General features: G+C 41.4%; 1 protein-coding gene across 4 annotated transcripts in view; it reads right to left on the reverse strand.

Moving 5' to 3' along the window:
• The window catches only part of CCR8 (chemokine (C-C motif) receptor 8), a 20,348-nt gene that overhangs the window by 10,582 nt on the left and 3,250 nt on the right, over positions 1–6,516 (reverse strand). For 2 of the 4 annotated variants that reach the window (XM_010835487.1, XM_010835482.1), the window contains exon 2: positions 4,429–5,010. The exons of the other annotated variants lie outside the window; for them this stretch is intronic. The gene's annotated coding sequence lies outside the window, so the exon portion shown is untranslated. The remainder of the gene's footprint in view (positions 1–4,428; positions 5,011–6,516) is intronic. 4 annotated transcript variants of the gene reach the window in all.

Genomic DNA, 6,516 nt, shown 5'->3' on the forward strand with positions numbered 1-6,516 from the left:
TCTGCATATAAGTTAAATAAGCAGGGTGACAATATACAGCCTGGACGTACTCCTTTTCCTATTTGGAACCAGTCTGTTGTTCCATGTCCAGTTCTAACTGTTACTTCCTGACCTGCATACAGGTTTCTCAAAAGGCAGGTCAGGTGGTCTGGTATTCCCATCTCTTTCAGAATTTTCCACAGTTTATTGTGATCCACACAGTCAAAGGCTTTGGCATAGTCAATAAAGCAGAAATAGGTGTTTTTCTGGAATTCTCTTGCTTTTTGATGATCCAGCGGATGTTGGCAATTTGATCTCTGGTTCCTCTGCCTTTTTTAAAACCAGTTTGAGCATCTGGAAGTTCATGGTTCATGTATTGCTGAAGCCTGGCTTGGAGAATTTTAAGCCTTACTTTGCTAGCGTGTGAGATAGTGCAATTGTGCGGTAGTTTGAGCATTCTTTGGCATTGCCTTTCTTTGGGATCAGAATGAAAACTGACCTTTTCCAGTCCTGTGGCCACTGCTGAGTTTTCCAAATTTGCTGGCATATTGAGCGCAGCACTTTGACAGCATCATCTTTCAGGATTTGAAATAGCTCAACTGGAATTCCATCACCTCCACTAGCTTTGTTCGTAGTGATGCTTCCTAAGGCCTACTTGACTTTGCATTCCAGGATGTCTGGCTCTAGGTGAGTGATCACACCATCGTGGTTATCTGGGTCATTAAGATCTTTTTTATATAGATCTTCTGTGTATTCTTGCCACCTCTTCTTAATATCTTCTGCTTCTGTTAGGTCCATACCATTTCTGTCCTTTATTGAGCCCATCTTCAATGAAATGCTCCCTTGGTATCTCTAATTTTCTTGAAGAGATCTTGAAGAGATTTCCCATTCTGTTATTTTCCTCTGTTTCTTTGTATTGATTGCTGAGGAAGCCTTTCTTATCTCTCCTTGCTATTCTTTGGAACTCTGCATTCAAATGGGTATATCTTTCCTTTTCTCCGTTGCCTTTTGCTTCTCTTCTTTTCACAGCTATTGGTAAGGCCTCCTCAACCATTTTGCTTTTTTGCATTTCTTTTTCTTGGGGATGGTCTCGATCACTGCCTCCTGTATGATGTCACGAACTTCCGTCCATAGTTCTTTAGGCACTCTATCAGATCTAATCCCTTGAACCTATTTCTCACTTCCACTGTATAATTGTAAGGGATTTGATTTAGGTCATAACTTAAATATAGATTCACATAGATTACCTCCCCACAAAGCTACAATAAACAGACTTTTTTGTTACTGCTAAATATTTATTTCCTGTATAAGAGTGGTCAGGAACATCGCCTGCATACAATCAAAGGTATGACCACAATATTGCTCTGAAGGGTTGAACATGGAGAAAAATGTGTGGTTTATAGTATAATATTCGTATTTTTAGCTGTATTTTCTGGAAACTTATGCTATATTGTATGCAAGAAGAACTGATAAGACCTCTTAGTCTTTTACATGGTTCTTTATTCCTAGAATTTGTCTTCTATGAACATTTTTTTCCCAAGGCTGCAAACACTGAGAACTAAGCATATTCCCAGCACTGCTCTAGTCATTAGAAGAGATAAAAAGATGAAATTATATATTATACTCCCCTTTAAGGAGTTTAGCAAGCCATGGCACTTTTGTCACAGAAGTCCTAGGAGATAAATGGCTCTCTGAAGAATGATGAATAATGAAAGGAAGAACTCATATGAGAACTATGTAGAAACCCAGAAAAATCTTTATGATGAGAAAAGCAGATTAAGGTGGTATATCTGGTACAACTGTCAAGACACGGATGCATGGGATCACATTCTGGAATGGAACAGGCAGAAATTCAAAGTCAGATATTAGACTGTTCCTCTTCATTCTGAAAGTTTTTGAAAGTTTTCTTTAATAATGATATGGTATCTTTTCAAAAATAAGTTTTTAGCCATTTAGAAAATGGCTATCACTGATAAATGCAAAGCAGAGAGGTTTCCATTTTGTAAATAACTTACTAACTAAATTATAGATGAAATTACTAATCCACTTGGAATTCTCTCCCAGTGACGAAAAGTATTTACATGACAAAAAGTGGTGTGAGAGGGAAGTCTGAGTTCATCATTATTAAGCATATGCTGGGGAGAAAACTGTTTTCCTCTAGTTTCTTAACTCAATAACTGAGGGTCTGTGAATTAAACTAACAAAAGGCAGATTAAGAGAAAAGACATAATTTTTATTCAGAATATGTTTAGGTCCACAGGTGTCCACAGAAAAGGGGTGAAACTCAAAAAAGCAGTTAGGCTTGGAGGCTTATGTACCATTTCAACGAAGGAAAGGAAGTTTGGGCTTCCAGGGATGATGAACTATGATGAAGTGTCAAGGAAATATATGAGTGAACTAAAGGAAGATAAGATCTATTTTAATAAGTTCTGTTTGCGCACACTAAACTTGGTGTCAGCGACTCATCTTTGGTAATAAGAGTCACTTGTTCTGGTACAGGGCGGGCACCTTTCTCAGAGGGAAACGTATGCCTCGCTTTTGGTACCCAGGGGAAGGGCAAAGAACTCTTCCTCTGTTGGCTGATTCTCAGCTGCCTGTAGCTGAGAATAATCCTTACACCAAAGTGGCATATTCGACTTCACATAGTAATGATATCTCCATTCTGTGAGCACCCCTCAGGGGCCGGCCATAGCTTATATGTTTGGCCCTGGTTGGGGTTATGGGAGTACCCCAGCTCCTTTTATAAGTGTCAGTGGCCTGAGGTTGAGTCTGCCCCAGAACTGAGTACTAGCCCTCAGGCAGTGGGCATTTCCGCTGCTGGTGAAACTTGAGCTCACTGTGTTGTCTTATGGTGGGTGCCTTTGCATCCCTGCCCCTATGGTTACTGTCTATTCTATTGATTCCAGCTTCTGCAGGAGGAGCCTAGGGACTGGGATGTTTGCCAAAGACAGGATGCTTTGGCAGTCACGGGCATATGTGGAACTCTTAAGGGGAAGCCAGGAAGACTTCTTCCCCTGCCCCAGGAAAAGCACTCCTGAGTTAAGGGTGAAGGTAGACTGTTAAGACGCTTCTCTCTTTCTTTCCTGATACCATTCAGCCCTGTTTCCTGCATAGAAGAAGAGTTTACAAAATAATGCATTATTCCTCTTACTTTTCTCCCCCACATTAAAGTTTGGTTCAGCATATCCATTTTGGAACCAGGCTGGGGACACCTCTATTTTAGTTTCTTGATGAGAAAAGACACGGTAACATCAATATGATCTCCACCAACCTCTGTCTTCTTTTTAGCTACTCCCAGGTCCCCAGAGGCCACAGCTCCTAAAAGAGGCCCCGAACCTGCTGCACCAGCATTTCATTTATACTAAATCTGATTCTCAGATCAACCCTACAGGTATTTTGGACAACTTTCCCAAGATCCACATGGCTCCTAAGAGGCAGCACTGGTCCCAGTCCAGGTTACACCATCTAGGTGGACACCAGTGCCCCTTCTCTTACCTCCATCATTCTTCTTCAGAAACAGAGTGAGCTACCCAAAATCATCAGGGCAGTCGGAACCAACTTCCTTCCCCTCTGGGCTGCCAGAAACCCTTGTTTCTCACTGTAGATCTTGTCCATGTCCACCCTTGTGTTCTTTGGACTTTACACACATCTTGCCTTTTTTTAGGGGAGGGGGTCTCTACTCACTACATCCAAGGCAGTGCCTGGAAAGAAGAGGTAGTTCTCAGAAAAGGCCAGATGAATTAAGACCCAACAGCTTATAACCAAGAAGACATAAATGCCACCTTCTCTTCTGATCAGTTTTTGTCAGGGTCACATCCCAGGGAATTTGTGGCACCTGAAGGCTTTCACACAGACCCGAGTGAATCCCAACCCTGCTGCTTCTTTGCTGGGTGACCTTGAATGTTTTATTTCACCTCTGTAGCCTTCATCTTTCTCATCTGCACATGTGGAGTGATGATCCCTTTCTTAAAGGGTTAAGAAGATAAGCGATTTCCTCTGAAGACATCTAGCACCAAGAACGTGTTAATAATGACACTCTATATTCAAACCACCAGATGATCCTTATCATTTACCTTTGTGGTTTTCCATTTGCTAGATATGAAAGCATTTTTTAAAACTTATTGTTCTGAAATAATATCCAGAAAAGAACGCTTGCAAGAATATAGAAAAAACTGCTATATTCTTCTCCAAGATTCACCAACTGTTAACGTTTTGACACACTTGTGCACTGTCTCTCTCTATATATATACACACACACATATATATGTGATATATAGATATTTTTTCTAAATCAGCTGAAAATTTTGGCATCACATTCCATAAACCCTTCAGTGTGAATTTCTAAAAAACAAGGACATTCTCTTATGTCACCTTGGCACCGTTATCAAGATCAAGAAATTTAACAGTAACATGGTATTACTCTCTAAGAAGTCTATTTTGCGATCTCACCAGTTTTCAGATGATGTCAGGTGACAACGATGTCAGGTGATGACCTTTATAATACTTTTCATCCTCTGGTTCAGGATCCACTCCAGGATGGTGCACGGATTCCACTGTCAAATCCTTTTGCTCATCTTTGATCAGAAACTGTACCTCGTCTTCTGGTTTCTAAGACACTGACATTTTTTAGAAGAATACAGACCAGTTATTTTTCAGAATGTCCCTCAGTGTGGATTTGTCTGATAATTCTCTGTGATTAGGTCCACGTTAAATATTTTCAGCAGAAATGCTACAGAAATGATGAGTCCTTCTCAGGGAACGCGTGATGTCCATTAGTCCCAGCACTGGAGATATTAATCTTGTTCATTTCATTCAACTGTCTGCCAGTAGGAAGGTTGCTATTTTTCCCTTTGTTATTAATAAGCCATTTATGAGAGATATTTTGAGACCATGTGGATATCCCGTTTCCCATCAAACTCTCAGGGCTGCTGTTCTGGAAGCTTTTGTGGACAAACTTCTCTCAAAGATGAAACACTGAAGGTCTGTATTGCCTTGGCTGAAGAGGCATGAATACTCATTTTCACCAGTTTCCTGTGAGGGAACCTTGTGGTTAATAACTCGGGGAGGGGTGGGCGAGCCGGAGCCTTGTGGTCCAGGCGCTCTCCACCCTGCAGCAGCACCAGCAAGAGGGTGGGGACGGGAGAGGAGCCCCCCACTGCAAAGTGGAGGCGAGCGAGAGACAACCCAAGCCTACACGGTAGAGTACGCCTCAGGTTCACAAAGGCAGAGGTTTTCTTCTTCTGCCCCTACAACCGTGCTCTCCACCCGTTCCTTCTGAGTATGTGAGACTCATCTAGTCTGGGGATCTCAGCAGAGAGGCACATATCACCAAAGATTCCCAGGAGGGTTACTGTGAGAGACTTGTTTCATTCCTCTGACTGGGGAACGCCTGAGCTAAGCTCTTGTCGTGTGAACAAGGAGGAAATCAAATTTGCAGTTTTCCAAACAGTATGGGAGAAACTGGGAGTCAAAAATTGTTAGAAATGGAGGGTGTCAAGAGTTTATCTTAGCATTCATAGCCTTTCAGGGAACTGGCATCATTACTCCAAGAGTTCTAGACCAGAGCTGCAGTACAGATTTGCTGTCACTGGGAGTTGGATCTCCAGTTCTGGTTTGACTCTGACCCTATTGTGCAGTTGTCTAAATATACCTAGTTCTTGGGGCCATTTTCTTTCATTTTGTGAAAAAAAAAAAGTTATTAGAGCAACCTCCCCCCTCAAATATAGGCCAACCCCACTAATGAAGACTGAGGTGAAAACTCTACAAAAACCATAGCACATGAAATCAAGCAACATACAATTTGTACATCTTGACCAAGTTGGATTTATCCCAGGAAAGAGAGGTTCCTTTTTCACGAGGAAAAATGAGAAGTGTAATTCACCACATTAACAGATTAATGGAAAAAAAAATCTTATGAGCACATGGTCATCTCAAAAGATGCAGGAAAACTGATAAAATTCAGCATGTATATGGAGCAAATGAAACTCTCCAACTCTGCTGGTGGGAGTGGAAACTGTTGCAACCACTTTGGAAAATAATGTGGCATTTTTCTACTAAAGTGAAACATGCACATTTTCAATGGTTTACCAATGCTACTCTGAGGTATGTATCAAACACAAAAGTATATATTTCACTAAATACATGTATTAGTATATTCATAGCAGTACTATTCATAAGGAAAGTTATAACCAACCTAGATAGCATATTAAAAAGCAAAGACATTACTTTGCCAACAAAGGTCTGTCTAGTCAAGGCTATGGTTTTTCCTGTGGTCATGTATGGATGTGAGAGTTGGACTGTGAAGAAAGCTGAGCGCCGAAGGATTGATGCTTTTGAACTGTGGTGTTGGAGAAGATTCTTGAGAGTCCCTTGGACTGCAAGGAGATCCAACCAGTCCATTCTGAAGGAGATCAGCCCTGGGTGTTCTTTGGAAGGAATGATGCTAAAACTGAAACTCCAGTACTTTGGCCACCTCATGCAAAGAGTTGACTCATTGGAAAAGACTCTGATGCTGGGAGGGAATGGGGGCAGGAGGCG

The sequence above is a fragment of the Bison bison genome, unplaced genomic scaffold, assembly GCF_000754665.1.
Source record: "Bison bison bison isolate TAMUID 2011002044 unplaced genomic scaffold, Bison_UMD1.0 scf7180017864043, whole genome shotgun sequence".
NCBI lineage: Eukaryota > Metazoa > Chordata > Mammalia > Artiodactyla > Bovidae > Bison > Bison bison.